Genomic DNA, 16,607 nt, shown 5'->3' on the forward strand with positions numbered 1-16,607 from the left:
CAGCAGCCTCACTGTCTCTGCTATGAAACTGATATAAGGACTTTACATACATTTGTATGTATATTGATATCTTAACCAAGTATAACTCTTCTTTCTTTTTCCTTTTATTAATAAACCTTAGAGATAGTTATTAATGATTGGTTGTAAGTGTGTATTTGGGTAAGATCTAAAATGTTCATTGACCTGAGGAGAAATGTGTCTGATCCTTTGAGAGCCAAGGGCTGGAATGCCTAAAGGAGGGTGTGTTTGGCTTCTTGTTAACCAAAATGTGGAATTACAGAAGCACTTTTGTCACGGGCTTGGTGAATCTAATTGTAGAATAAACCACCAGTTTAGTGGATTCTGTGCCCTATGTCTTGCAGGCTGCCCTGAGTGTGGAATTCTCAATGTGGCCCACCAGGCACCCAGTCACATTAGCTTTCTTCCAGCTTTTTGGAAATTCCCCAAGGCTCCAAATTTACTGAAAATCAACATTAACTGTCCAGAAAGCACCTCTAGCAGCTCTTTTAAAACTCTTTGTTACCAGATTTGCCCATTACTTTGGGATATGCTCATTTATTAGGTTTACTCTATTGGGGGGCGGGGTTCTGTAATTCTATCAATGTACTTGCTTGTGTCACTTGTGTTCTCACATGGAGCTCTACTTCTCCCTGCTGCAAGTTCCCTCCCAATGGAGCTATCCTGCAGGACCTCGGTTCCCCAGGGCTGGATTCCTCCAGCCCCAGAATCAGATGAACACACACACACACACACATTAACAGAGCGCATCTTAGAGGACCGGGTGATCATGCAGGGTTTTTTCCCCCTACATATTATAGATAGGTGCATAAGGAGGTGGTCATCCTTGATGATCTGGAGCTGACACCAACTAATATCTCATGTTGTGCTTTATCTGTTAAGACATTGATCTATAAGCATTCAAGATAAGTTTTCTTCTGAGTATCTGTGACTCAGAAACAGTAATGCCATTTTTTACATAGAACGCCACTCCCCCTCCCCTTTTGCCTGCTTGATCCTTCCTAAATATGTTATAACTATTGATTTTAACATTCCAATCGCACAAATCATCCCACCAGGTTTCAGTAATACTCAAAAATGATATTATGCTCATAAATGAGCAATTCCAATTACCCTCCTCTTTTGTTAATAGTTTAACCTCCTCCTGACTACTCTAGCCAGGATTGGTCCCCCTTCTACTGCGGTGGAGGCCATGTACATCCCCCTCTCCTCATAGAAGGTGGACTAACATTCCACAAAACTGAAACCCTCAACCATACACCACTTCCCTAGCCAGGGGCTCACTTCCAGAATCCTTTGTGTTCTGTCTTCCATCACTTTATGGGGAAGGAAGGATCTCAAAGAAGATTGCTTGGACATTCTTCTTCTTCCAAATTCCCTGAAGTCATCTACTACCTGCGAGATATCCCACAATGCAGTGTCATTAGTGCCACTGTGAACCATCATGAATGGATCCTTGCCTGTTGACTTAAGAAGCCTGTCCAGTCTTAGAGTGACATCTCATGTCTTAGCTCCAGGAAGGCAGCACATTGTCCTGTTGTCCACAATCCACCTGTCCCTTACAGAATGTTCTTTTGGTTCTTCTGCGTACTGACTCTCCAACAAGGATCATCTGTCTTCCTTGGATGGTTGAAGAACTCTCTGTGTGCTTCTCTTACACATTGGGCCAAGCTGTCATCCATATGTGTGTCCCATATATCTCTGTCCCTTTGGACCTGTTGGATGTTGAGAGGTATTCTCCAAGTTTCTCTTTCAAGAACCTGGTATTGATTTGAAACATCTAGCTGTGTGGAATTTGTCATGGTTCTCTTCTGTCTGGTGGCCACAGTCTGCCCATCCTCATCTGTCTCCAGTCAGGGAGAATGTAGCTGTGACTCCTGGCCGCTGGCTGTTTTCTAACTGCCAGGCTTTCTCCTTGACTTCCTCTTTCTCTGTTTCTCTTGGTGGCCAGTTACATTCTTCTGTGAACCTTAAGTAGTAGTAAAAACAATGAGGAGTCCTTGTGGCACCTTAGAGACAAGCAAATTTATTTGGGCTTAAGATTTTGTGGGCTAATAGTAGTGTTAGTAGTAGTAGTAGTGTTTCCTGAACCTGGTTATCTTGGGACACCTCAGCTTCTCTGATTCTCAGTAGCATCTCAACTTGCCCCTCCAATCCAATAATCTTTTCCTTCAGCTCCAACTTTTGCCCAGTTCTATTCTATTTGTACAGTCTCTAACACAATGGAGCCCTGTTCTCAGTCAGTCCCTAGGCAATACTGTACGAATAAAAAAAAGAAAATTAAATAAAGCATATATGTCTTACCTCTCTCTTTCTCCGAAGCATTAGATAGTCAGCCAACTGGCAATCAAAACATTTGAGATAGTGGGTGGGGTTTTTGAAAATGCTCAGAATTGGCCTAATTCTGCTTCTGTTGAAGGCAATGGGAGTTTTTCCAGTGGTTTCAATGGGAGCAGAGTAAGACCAACACTGAGTGAACTTCAAAATCCCACCCAATATATGTAAATATGTAATAAAACCTTGGAACTAAGAGAAGTGTGCTCTGCTTCTCTGCATGGTCATGCAATGTTTCACTGGGTCTCATTCACCATGCAGCATATGTATATTGTCCGGTTGGATTGTAAATTCTTGAGGTCAGGGACCTTTGTAGCAAATGAACACAGGAACTGCTATACTGCATCTGTCCACTAGTCCTTCTAATTCAGTGTGCTGTCTCTGATAGTTGCCAATATTGAGAACACCACCGTGGATAGCTTTGGAATCATCTATCCCATGCTTATCTCGCTGATATCTGAAGTCCAGCTTTTCACTCTTGATATTTTTGCTTGTGTCTACACTTCTGGCTTTCAACAAGGAGCAAAAGTCTGAGAATATCATGAGACAGGTTGTTCCCATGATATCTACAGATCAGACAGTAACAGGAATGTAATGGGGATATAGGTTCTTGCAAGGTTAGAAGCTCCAACCTTCTGTTGGGAGTGCCTCTCTGGTGGCAAGGAAAATAGTCCCAGATACCACCGATCCCTTTTAACAAAGCTGTGCTGAGACTGCTGCAGAACAGTGGATGGTGCTGAGTTGACCGTGGCTTTGAGGCAACAGACAGAGAGTGGAGGTTCAGGGTGGCAGTGGTGGCGGCTTAGAGTTGACAGGTAGCCCAGGGCAGTGGCCACTTTGTGGTGATGGGCAGAGGCAGTAGTGTCGTTCAGGAAATGGGCACTGCAGGGCTGAGGCAGTTTGGGCTGAAGCTGCAGAGGGAGCAGCAGCCTACCAAAGCGTGCATGGTGAAGGCCTCCCTATCCAGCAATAACACCTGAAATCACCTCAGCTGGTTCAGGAGGAAGAGTCCCCAGAGTAGCTCAGGCAGCATTGGCCTGCCAGCATCCTTGGACTTCTCCAACCCTAGACAGCTAACTATGACTGGGGCAGAGGGAAATGGCTAGAAAGCACCAGTCTCAGTTGCCAGGAGGACTGAGGTTGGAACTATGATTAAGGATCCTTGGGGGGTGGGAGTCTTACCTCATAGGATTTGTTGATTTGTTAATTGCTGGTTTTCCCAAGTCGATTCTTGTCTGCCCTTTTCACCCCTTAATAAGGGTCTCTTTGTGTTAACCCCCTTTACTTAGTGCTTGCGAGTGGGGGCGTATTGTCCTTTGGGGCACCCAGCATGGTAGGTATAGTTTCCCAGGTTTCTGGTTGAAGGCTTAAACGGTGTTATTTTAGTCTTTAAGGAAACCCCTAGAAAACTGAACCCAATTCTTTTTTTGTTGCCATCAACAATCCTAGAAGGGCTGCAGTCATATAATTATTTTAATAGGTGTCTGCCAAGTGACATAGTATACTCCGACAATGTCAATAGCTTCAGTTTTTATCTTTATTTTGATAAGGCCACTGAGGTTGTAATGTCTTTTTATGCTTCTACTTAATTGCCCTAATGCTTAAATGGTACAACATGCTCTACACAGCTGAGTTAGCATAATGGAACATTTTGCTAGATCATCAAAAAGCTGCTAGACACTGGCTGGTTTCTCTTCATTATTAGAAATGTCATTTGAACCATTTCATAAGTGTCAAATTTGCTGCCATTAAAACTTCAGTGACTCTGTTCCTCTTGCCAGATAAAGCATATTGATTTTTGTTCCCCTCTCAATTGGTTCTGGCAGAATAATGGAAACAGAATGGTCTTATCTAGTGCCGGATGAACAACTATGAATACAAAGAGGAGAAACACAGCATTCTCTTCCGTAAACAGGAGGGTATGAATAGGATGTGCACATTCAAATCCCATGGAAACAGAGTGATGGCAAATGAAGGCTAATCTAATAAGCACGATGTAGATTCCAGGTTATTATTTCTAGCATCATTAGATTAAAAAATTGTGAAGAATTCTTCTCTTGTATTCCCCTGATGTTCTAAAAACAATGATTATATTACACTGGAACGTAAGCTTTAAAGATTTTGAAATGTAGCTAGATTTGTTCCGGTGAAAGTATAAAAATCAATTTATTTCACATTCTCTTAAATCCTCTTAGAGCCTTTTCAGATTAGCAATGGGGAGAGGGAAAAGCAAGCCTTTTTATTTTCGATTAACTGGATTTGGGTTTTCACAGCGAAGCTACTTGATGAAGAGGTAACTTATCAGGATGAAGAACTGAGGCGTTTCATTCATCCTAGCTGCTCCTGGTGATAGGATCACTACTAGTGCAGTGGATGCAGCTTTAACTTTTATGAAAGGCAGTTTTTCACTGCTTGAAATGTAACTCTAAGGAGCTTCAGTCCATGGGATGTTGGGATGCAAGAAACCTTTGAGTGGGGGTCATGGGTCTCAAACCCAGGCACACAAGTCCCCTTGCAGTGCCCAGAGCGTGACTGACACCAACAGCTCTTTAGAGGCTGCACCGGAGGGGCCTAATGGAACTGGGGCCCCCTAGAAGCTCTGGCCATGAACCTCCTCATTGGAGCAGGTGTCCAGCCCCGCCTTCTCCCTGGATTGGCCTGGATGCACTACTTAAGCCAGAAGGAGGCACAGGGAATTGTCCCGGAATTTAGGTTAATGGGGAAATAACACCTGAAGAAATGTGTACACTCCTAACATCAAGGGGAAGGCACAGTTGCTCCACCAACCAGAGTTAACTCCCAGAACCTAGTTAATTGAAAAACAAGTGACCCTTAGCTTTCCTGCACAATCCTAGGATGGCTTGGGCATCTATCATGACCATGAGTCAGCAAACACTCGACTCCTACCAAGACAGTTAGTGCCATTGCCACCACCAGGCAAACCACCTGACATCCTCTGCCAATGTGTTTCTGTTGCTTGAAATAAAAATCCTCCAGATGCCCATTGACTAAACTGTGAGACACATATCACCAATCCCTAGTCTGAATTGGCTTGGTATTTTGACATCTGACTAAAGACTCCTTGTCATCATCCACTGAACAAGTTAGAGTACATGATCGTACCCAGGCAAATAAATATTTGTGATTGGGTGATAATTCAGCATTCCCGAAATATAAAAATGAAAGTATAGCCATGGTGAAAAGAGATGCTTTTGCAACAGGAAACATACAGTCCGGGGCAGGATTTCACATGGCAAGATGAGGGCATGTTGCTGTTCCTGTGAACAGGCACTATGGTCACCCGCCATTTGCCAGCTAGTACTATCTGACGACAGCACCGTACATTCTAGCTGGGTTGAGGACTGGACAAGATGTATTGTTTGTGAATGGTCACTATTTCCAGGAATGGAATACAGCCGGACTACGCCAGTGGATTTTGAAAAAGTGTAATAGAAATAGCTCTCTTACTCCATGACCTTTGAATTCTGCCATGACTCTCCTCTCATTGCTAACCTAATTTGGCTCCAAGTCATTTCTGCTAGACAGTTAGTAGGATGGGATCAAATAGGAATTTTTGAATCAAACCATTAAGCTTAAGAACACAGCTTAGAGATAAAACTTGGGCATTACTCCTGATTTGGCTTTTAATACGTACATTATGTGTGAGTACTAAAAGCAGAGAAATGATTTCTCTATGAAAAGTCTGTCCAAATCTGAGATGCTCAAAGCCGCCAAATGGTATTGCCTAATTGCTGTTTAGAGGTTTCAGAAGGAAAGAGGATGCAGCTCAAACACATAAGCGACAACTGAAACAAGGAGTGGACATTTGCCTACCGACCTCCACCTCAACATTTGGCTTTCCCTACATGCTCAGAATTCCTGGTGATGTCCACTGCAGGAAGGAGAGCAGAATAGCAATTTCAAGATCTGAAAAATTAGTCCAGTACATATGGCACAATCAATAAAGATGCATACAGAGGACTAAGTCTCCATTGCACAATGCCAATTCCAGTGTGATTCCACTGAATACTGTACTTACACCAGGATAAGCCTGGAGAATCTGGCCCATTTGTGGTATATTTGAGTTCCCAAATAATTTTCAATTCATGTTGAATAAGAGGATCAGAAGAAATAAACCATTCAAGGTGTTTTGAATAAGGGAAAGCAATCATCCTCACTAGTGACCTGGAGACAGTACAAGATATCTCAGCCTCAAATAAAAAATAATGTCCCAAGGCTATGATGAAAAGAACACTAAGACAGCAAACACATCCATTCAAATTAGTGGCAATGGCTTAATGTTTACCTTGTAAGAAAAAAGCTACCAAACCAGGCACTTCTTGAGTCAGGATCATCTTGAGTCAGAAAGATAAACTCTCAGGGCTGAGAAGCACAAGATCAATTCTATTTTTTCAGCCACACAAGGATTCTTGCTCTCCTCTGGCCAGAAAGCCTTCTGGAGGTACATCTTCTTCTATGCCTTGACATTCTGTGCTTTTGCCTGAGGAACAGAAGCAAGGTGAAGTCCTTTAAGATTCAGCACTAGAGATTCAAGTATCGGATGGAGTTGTATTTGTTCTTGTTCTAAACTGACAGACACTCCAGGCATTCTGAAGCAAACAGCACTGTTGTCTGATAGTCACTTCTGATATGGCAAAGCATTGGCTTCACTGGCTTGTTGGTTGTTGTTTATTCTTTCTCCTCCAGCAATGTTGTTTGCTCTGTGTTAGACCTGGATTTCACACTGATCCCACCTCCTCAGATAATGTCCCTGACAATGGTGATATTTCTCCCCAAAAAGAACTACTCTAATTCAAAGTGTTAGATTAAAAAAAAAAAATCTGAGAATATGTATTGCTCATCTGAACAGTTATTTATTTTAATAGCAGAGTTCATGGCAAGCAGGTGCTTTAAACTTGCATGCAAAATAAAGCTTGCGTCTCAGATTAAATTTTCTCTTTCATTTATTTATGTATTTACTTTTAAATGGTACCTTTAAAAAAATTCCAGGTTATGCAGAGGGGAAGGAAGAGAAAGGAAGAAAGGGAACAATGATCCATTTATATACAGTATGCCATACATCTGTAAAAAAAAAAAAAAAATTTTTCAGAGGGCCTGTTTCTCCACTCAGTTACCTCAGGACTTGTGGGGTTCAGTGATCAGTCAGTGCTTAAGATACTTCCAGGAGCTCAGCTTTATTCTGGCCGTGCATAATATCAGCTTCACAGTGCCCCACCCGGACTCTGGGTTTGGCAAGCCCAGTCCTTAAAGGCACAGTCCCCAATACCACAGCTTCCCCTCCAAACCAAAACGTAATAATAACTCTTAAAAAACAACATTACTATAACATGCAATTAGAAATACTTATAAACAACCTAATAATGAAACTTGCTAATGATGCTTAATTAGTCTCTGAGGTGCCTTGCACTGTTGCATGGACCTGCTGGGGTCCCCTGGATCACCAGCACTACTGCTGTCAGGAGGCGGAAAGTCTACTTGTTCTGGTTGTTTCATGTCCTTGGGCTCTGTTGTCTCAACCTGCTGTGCGACCGGCTTGTCTGAGACTCTCTCTGCCAAAGCAGCAGACACAGTGCCCCTTATCTCCCTCCTTTCTGGGATTTGGAGAAGGGGTCACCTATTCCTCTATATCCATCTGGGGGTGGAAACCTCATACAACCACTGGGCAACCACTTGTGAGTGGCTCGATTGCTGTTGGTGACCATTGGTTCCCATCATAGAGGTGCATGGGGTAATCTTCATAAAGTGGTGGCAGCTCCCATGACTCCAAATCATACTGATTTTTGTTTGTTTGTTTTGTTTTATCTTTCTCTTTGTATGCCTGCAAGTCCTCAGTGACACTGACATCAGTTTTTAACACTACAACGAACATGGGCTCTTTTGCTTGAATTGGCCTGTATTTGGACATATGCAGCGAGCTTTAACGACTTCCACAGCTGTTCATTTGAGGCTGTATGAAACATCGCTGGCCCATCTCTTTGATTTTTCAATCCCTAAATGACCTTCATGTATTCTTTTTACCATATTTTTCTGTTACACTTTAGGAAGTACCATCCTTGTGCTTATAAACAAAATCCCAGGTAGTATTGCAAGCACTCCCTTAAATTGATAATAGAAGCTGGGGGATATGCTTCCTTTGCTAATAACTTTTTGCTAGTCTCATCCTGAGCTAGAACTCTGGCAATCACAGACGACATTTTGTCTGAGAGTGGACAGGTTTCTATCGCCAGACTGACATGTACAAAATCTAGCTGTGGACTATGCTCCACTGTACTTTTGTCAATGCTCTAGAGTATGTTTCTGCCACCACCAAATCTTGTCCCAGATGGCTAAAACAAGAGCTTCACAGATCTTTGCCCAGACACTCTGTCTGAGAAGCTCAACTTTTAAAGACAGTCCCCAATACTACAAGAGTAATTCCACTGAAGCCCAGTGTGAAACCAGTGTAAGCTCAACCTACCAAGGCTTAAATGTTGGGACAAAAAGACTCCTCACGAAGAACACAAAATAACTTATTCTTGAAACTTTAAATACTGTGGGATTCCTTTCTTTAGTGTAAATAACTCCTTTTGCAATCACAGATTCTGGAGTCTTTGTTTCTGAGGTAAACAATTGCCAATATGTAACCAATGATTTTAGTTTATTGTTAATTTATTGTGTGATGTTATGATTAAGTAGCATTTTATGTCATATATACATTATTGTATGTTAAATAGGGTTAAATTATAGGAGCATAGAAGTATAAGACTGTTCAGTAGTTAAAAGGGATAATTATGTATCTAAGTAAGTAGGACTGTGACGCAAAGCCTACAGGCTGAGGCCTGTAAGATTTTAGCTTAGTCATACTAGGCCATAAATTTAAGAACTGCTTGCCATAAGTAAGTGACCAAAGAATGACCCTATGCCACAAGATTATGGGTAAAGATGTACCAGTGGGGGTGATAGTGTGAAAAATTAACAGTAAGAGTAAGTCTTTTGCTTACAAGATACCCGGTAGTCACAGTTTTCTGACACATGCCCTAACCGCAGGGTGTACTATGTGCGTAAATGCTAATGAGGCATAGTCAGAATCACATTATTAAAAGAGGGTGCCCAGATTAGGAAAATTGATCTCTCTACAGAAAAGTCCAACAGGATCCATCCCTCAACTGATGATCAATCCATGAGAGACCCATCAGACCCTAACACTATCTAGGAGGGAGGATGTGAGTATAACTATATTTGTGACTTGTCCACAGGTCTTTTTAGAATTTCTATATGCTTAGGCTATTATAACTTTAATTGTAACTTTAATACAACTTGTAAAAAGGACTAAACCTTGTACTTGCAAATGTACGTGTGGTCTCTACCCTTGGTCTTTACTAACTCTGAAGCAAGTTGCAGAAGGGACTGTCACTCCATTAAACTTGAATCTCTAGCCACCAGAGCTGAACCCATGGTGGGGTAATACAACATTATAAAATTCACTTTAAATAAAATAAAAGGCTACAAACACTAACAATCATGGGAGGAATTTCTGAGGAATGTCGTTAACCTGGGGATAAAATGACAATGCTCCTTGAAATCAAGGAGATTGGAAAGACATGGGTTTAACATAAGGAGAATGAGGCCCAGAATGTGAGGACATTGACACATAGGACCTAATGATCACAGAATTACCCATGCAACCTTCTTTACCCCCACTCTGGGACACGCTCTGATTGCCTTACTCAAGTGAGTCATTTCACTGAAGTTGATGCTAGCAGGGTTTGCTTCTCTCTTTGCAAAGGGGTAAATGAGAACAGAATTTGCCCCCTTGTGTTATCATTTAGGTGATTTTCCCTAGAGTTGCTAAAAGAAGTGCCTTAATACTTTATTATCACGCTTATATGGACAGTCATACATATACGTAACTTGCATAGGTCCTACTATTAAATACATAGCATTCATCACAAGGAACTGAGGTACTGTACAAGGCAGGTAGGGATGTCCAAGTGGACAGACATTTGGCAGTTAGGTTGCAGTTTTCCCTGGGGATATTGGAATTGTGGATTCATATCCCATTTCTGACACCTGCTCCCTTGTAGGAAGAATGGTTGAGCAGATGGGCACTGGCTTAGGACCTACGAACCTAGCATCATTTCCTGGCTCAGACCCAGACTTCTTGTGTGACCTTGAACATATCATTCAGTCTGCCATGTTTCTCAGTTTTCCAGCATTGAAATGGGTATAATACTTCTCTACCTCCCAAGGCTATTGTGAGGATGAAGTCCATTAATTAATCCTAGAATCTTAGAAATGAACAACCGGAAGGGACTTCAACAGGACATCTAGTCCATTCCTCCTGAGCTGAGGCAGGATTATATATATATAGACCATCCCTGGCAAGTGTTTTTTCTACCTGTTCTTAAAAGCCTCCAATAATGGGGATTGTACACCCTCCCTAGGTAATAAAATGGATAGTGAGGTGCTCACATACAACAGCAATGAGGGCCAGATAAACAGCTCGGCGTAACATAAGCTACTTTATTTAAAAAGGCCATGTCCCTTTGGGATATGTCTTGATGATGATGACAATGATAAAAAGATATATCCCCTGAAGGTTCATCATATCTACTACCATATCCCTCCCCCCCCGCCCGTCATGGTGTGACATAGTCTACATGGGGCCTGATTTGAAATCAGTGGAAAGACACTAACTGATTTCAATAGGCTTTGACTCGGGCCCCTGGTGTAAAATGCAGACTGTGTGAATCGGGACAGGGCATGAGCCCACCTCTCCCTACTTGATTTTTGGACACATGTTGGTCTCTGTTAAAAATAAATAAATAAATCCTGCTTTCATTCTTTTAAAGAGATCAGGATCAAGATGATGAAGATGGTTGATGATGATAATGAGATTTCAACTGAGACTGGGACTCCATTGTGCTATGTCTAGGAAATGTACATGGGAAGAGAACTAGCGTGTAGGGACAAAATCAGGAAAACCAAGGCAAAAAATGAGTTACAGCTGGCATGAAATGTTAGAGACAACAAGAAGTGGTTCTTCAAATATGTCAGACAAAAAAGAAAGAAAAAGAAGGGTGTGGGTCCATTGCTCAATGGAGAAGGTAAGCTGGTAATGGAAGATGATAGGAAAGCAGAGTTGATCAATGCCTACTTTACTTTGGTTGTTAGTCAAAAAATATCATGTGACTGAACAACCAGTGAAGTTACCATAGACAATAAAAGAGCAAAGGATGCAGATTGGGATAAGTAAAGAACACATCAGAGATCTTCTGACCAATTTGAATGAATTCAAATCAGCAGGGCTGGATTCTGTTGACCTGAGGGTACTGAAGGAATTAGCTGAACAAATCTTGGAGTCACTGGCAATAATATTTACAAACTCACGGATAACAGAAGAGGTCCCAGAAGACTGGAGAAGGGCTAACATAGTGCCCATCTTTAAAAAGAGCAAAAAGGAGGAGCCGGGGAACTATAAACCGCTCAGCCTGACCTTGATACATGAGAAACTACTAGAGCAATGTATGAAACATTCAATTTGTGAATACCTGGAGGATGAAGGGGTAATCACTAGCAGCCAACATGAATTTACCAAGAACAAATCATGCCACAACAACTTCATTTCCTTCTTTGACAGGGTAACTGATTTGGTGGATAGAGGGAGTGTGGTGGACATAATATATATACCTGGACTTCAGCAAGGCTTTTGACACAGTCCCACATGATATTGTGATAAGTAATCTGGAGAAGCTCGACAGAACTACCATTAAGTAGACATATAATTGGTTAAATGACTGAAAACAAAGGGTAACTTTGGAGAATAAAGCTAAAATTCAGAGAGATCTTGATAAACTGGAGAATTTATATAGATTATAGACAACAAAATTCAATTCAACAAAGAGAAATTTAAGATTCTACCCTTAGGGAAGAAAAAATGCACAAATACAGAATGGGGGGAACTGGACTGGCAGAAGCACTGCTGAGAAGGATCTAGGAGTTGTGGTGGATTGCAACCTCAACATGAGTCTGCAATGCAATGCTGTTGCAAAAAAAGCAAATGCAATTTTGGGTTGCACTAACAGAGGCAGAACATGCAAGTCACGGGAGGTAATAGTACGACTCTATTTGGGGTTGGTTAGGCCTCAGCTGCAGTACTGCGTCCAATTTTGGTCACCATTGTATAGAAAGGATGTTGAGAAACTGGAAAGAATCCAGAGACGATCATCAAAGAGGATCAAAGGGAGGGAATGCCAGCTATATGAACAAAGGCTGAAGGAACTGGGTATGTTTAGCTTGGAAAAGAGGAGATGAAGGGGGGATATAATAGTGGTCTTCAGATACTTGAAAGTCTCCCATAAAAAGATGGAGAAAAGTTGTTATCTTTTGCCACAGAGGGCTGGATAAGAGGCAAAGGGTTAAAACTACAGTATAGTAATTTAGGGCATGGCTACACTCGAAACTCCAAAGCGCTGCCGCGGGAGCGCCCCCGCAGCAGCGCTTTGAAGTGCGAGTGTGGTCGCGGCGCCAGTGCTGGGAGAGAGCTCTCCCAGCACTGGAGGTACTCCACCTCCCCAAGGGGATTAGCTTACAGCACTGTTTACACTGGCGCTTTATAGCACTATAACTTGCTGCACTCAGGGGGGTGTTTTTTCACATACCTGAGCGAGAAAGTTGCAGCGCTGTAAAGAGCCAGTGTAGCCATAGCCTTAGATTAAACCTGAGGAAAAACTTCCTAACCTTAAGAACAGTAGGATAATGGAACAGACTGCCTCAGGAGCATGGGCAGTGGATCGAGCCCCCCTTCAGTGAGGCTAGCACCTGGCTCTGCCCCTTCCTTCTGTGCCCCCCCCCAGAGCTCCGAAACCCCCTGCACTCTGCCCGGAGGAGGACCAAGCGCCCCACCCACCTGCCCAGAGGAGCCCTAGGCTAGCCAGAGGCCTGAGCACCCCACCCCTGTGGCCGGAGCCCCACAACCCCCCGAAGCCGGAGCCCTGAGATGCTGCCGTGGCCAGAGCCATGAGTTCCCCTCCGACATGGAGGAGCCCCAAGCATACCCCTCCCCCTTGGCCAGAGGATCCCTAGGCCAGCCGAAGCCCAGAGCCCCCTCCAACCCCCCCGGTGCCCAGAGGTACCCCCCCACACACCTTCCAGAAGAGACCCAGATCAGCTTCAGCTGCACCATACCTCCCCACCCCAGACCCAAAGCCGCCCCAGAGAAAAGTGGCATCCAGGGAGATTACTGATGAATGCCGGAAGCTGAATAGCACATACCCCTCCTCAGCCATCCCAGAACCTGAATGGGGCATAATAAAGCAAAAACTTCCCCCGTCACAAACAAACCCCACAACCCGATGTTCGGTGGCACCCACTGCCCAAGCTTGGGAGGTTGTGGAAGTTTCTTCACTGGAGGTTTTCAAAAGGCTGGATAGCCATCTGTCTTGGATGGTTTAGACCAGCGGTTCTCAACCTATTTATCATATGCATATGCGGCCCGCAATGTGTTACCTGGGACACAGGTTGAGAACCACAGCGCCCCGAACCTCCCACAGACCCTTATGACCAGTACCTCCCACCAGACACCCCTCCACAGAATGGGGCCAAGAGCAGAGTCCTTGGTGGGGGGCCAGGCAGCAGCCCCAACCCTGGATCTGACCATGTGGGGCCGGGTGTCAGGGCAGCCGGGTGGTCGCCCAGCCTCTGACTCTACAGGGCCAACCAGAAGCCCTGACGCCGACCCCAGATTCTGACCTGGTGGGGCCTGGTGGCAGCCCCAATCCTGGACCTCTGCCATGCGGGGCCAGTTGGTGACGCCAACCCTGCCACTCCAGGCAGCCCAGACTCTGCCGCACCAGGCGGCCAAGCAACCGGGAACCTGACCTCGCCGCGCATCCTGGCGGACTTTAGCACACAGCAAATTCTGCATTTTGGCAGCGGGTTAGACTAGATGATGCTTGTGGTACTGTGTAGTAAGAGATAGGCACTGCCCCAAAAGGTTTACAATCTAGGAAGATAAAACAGACAGAGGGGAAAGAAAACAGAGGTACAGAGAGGCAAAAGGACTTGCCCAAAGGTCATACAGCAGGTCAGAGGCAGAACAGGGAAGAGAATCAAGGGCAAAATCCTGGGTCCACTGATTCACTGGAGCAAGAATTTTGCTTCAGGTCGTGTAAGTCCCAGTCTAGAGCATTATCAGCTACACCACATTGCCTGACCTACTGATTTAACTTTGATTAAGAAGGGACCTGGAACAGTCAATACAGGAGCTGAGATAACAGATCAAGGAGAGCCGGAGAGCTGATTGTTATAAAATCAATGGTATCAAAGGCAGCAGATAGATGGGGAGGTGATGGAGACATTTCCTGTTGTTGCTGAACAGGAAGAGATATTTAAAACAGTGACACTGCAAAGCTGAGAAGAAAATCCATGCTAGGTAAGGGCCAACTGTTGTTAATAATAAACTTAGCCCAGGTGATCCTGAATTATTTATGGTGATTATGATTAATTTTTTGTTTGTTTGCAGTAGCCTTCAGAATGTGCTAGCCACTTCACAGACAATCAAAAGGAGCGGGCTCAGGGGAAGACAGCCAGCCAGATAGAGATCAGGAAAGTGGTTTGAGCATTGGCCTGTTAAACCCAGGGTTGTAAGTTCAATCCTTGAGAGGGCCACTTAGAGATCTGGAGCAAAATCAGTACTTGGTCCTGCTAGTGAAGGCAGGGGGCTGGACTTGATGACCTTTCAAGGTCCCTTCCTGTTCTAGGAGATAGGATATCTCCACTAATTTAAAGGGGAACAGTGGCTGGCAAAAGGTTTTCTAGACAAATCAACAACTGTAGGCAGCACAGCAGCAGTAGGAGTTTTCAGAGGAGAATTAGGCCCCAAGTATCCACACTGCAAAAACTCCACCAGCACATTTAGCACTAACTGGTTGCCCTGCTGGGAGCTAATTGGCACCCCTGTTGAGACCAGAGATGCCAAGGACCAAATGTGCATGGAAATGGAACTACCCCCTTCCCTGTAGATATTCTCTGTGCAGGTCAGCTGAGGAAATTTGCCCTGCCAGGGCTCTCTGTGTTCTGTTGATAAATCAAGGGTCTCATCCTCTAGGGGCTTTCATGCCTGCACCCAGCATGAGCATTACATTTATTTGAAAAACAAACATAACGGAGTGGGGGAAAGTAGTTCATTTATGCAAACAGCCTAATACCAAGCAAATAAAGAGGCTAAAGAGCAAACACAATACACACAGGTGCCTACATGAAATGAGTGAGGCGTAGTTGGCACCAGGCTTTGTTAAAAATTAGAATCACAGGCATTTCTTTCCCACATATTTTTATCCCTCATTCTCTCATTAAATAATTTGCAGGTCAGGCGAGCTGTTTCTATCATGCATGGGCTTCACATTTCATAATGTTCTCCTGATTCTAGGCTTTATACTGTCATTTTAGTTTCATTGTTCCCCTTTTCTGTTATTTGCCACCCTTCCTAGAGACAGGAGTTAGAGATTTAGGGCCAAATTGGGCCCTCAGTTCCAACAGGTGAAAATCCTATTGAAGCCAACGGGAGATGCATCTGTGTAACCGATAATACAATTTGACCCTAAGGACTGTGATACTGCAAATTGCTCCATGCTGACGGTCCTCTGCAGCCACGCAGATCCCCAGTGATTTCAGAGACTGCTTACCTAGCTACCAAATGAGACAGAATGAATGCTGGGAAACTACAGTGGCATCTTATGAAGGCAGTGCGGCTTCACACAAGGACAAGGGTCCACCTACATATGTGAGCTTTGCAGAGTTGGGTCTGAAGATCATTAGCTTCTTAAGACAAGTGCTCGGTCAACCCTTTGAAAGCAAAAACAATGAGGAGTACTTGTAGCAGCTTAGAGACTAAAGTACTTATTTCCCATATTAAGTATCAGGAAACCATTGTGTGGTGACTGAGAGATATTGTCAAGAACAACAAATAATAAATGTTAAATAATAAGATGGAAAAGAATAAATCTTTACTGACCATTCCCTGCAATGTCAGATGACTTTATGGCAGGGGTCGGCAACCTTTCAGAAGTGGTGTGCCGAGTCTTCATTTATTCACTGTAATTTAAGGTTTGTGTGCCAGTAATACATTTTAATGTTTTTAGAAGGTCTCTTTCTATAAGTCTGTAATATATAACTAAACTATTGTTGTATATAAAGTAAATAAGGTTTTTAAAATCTTTAAGAAGTTTCATTTAAAAGTAAGTTAAAACGCAGAG

Source organism: Malaclemys terrapin, chromosome 5 (genome assembly GCF_027887155.1).
Source record: "Malaclemys terrapin pileata isolate rMalTer1 chromosome 5, rMalTer1.hap1, whole genome shotgun sequence".
Lineage (NCBI taxonomy): Eukaryota > Metazoa > Chordata > Testudines > Emydidae > Malaclemys > Malaclemys terrapin.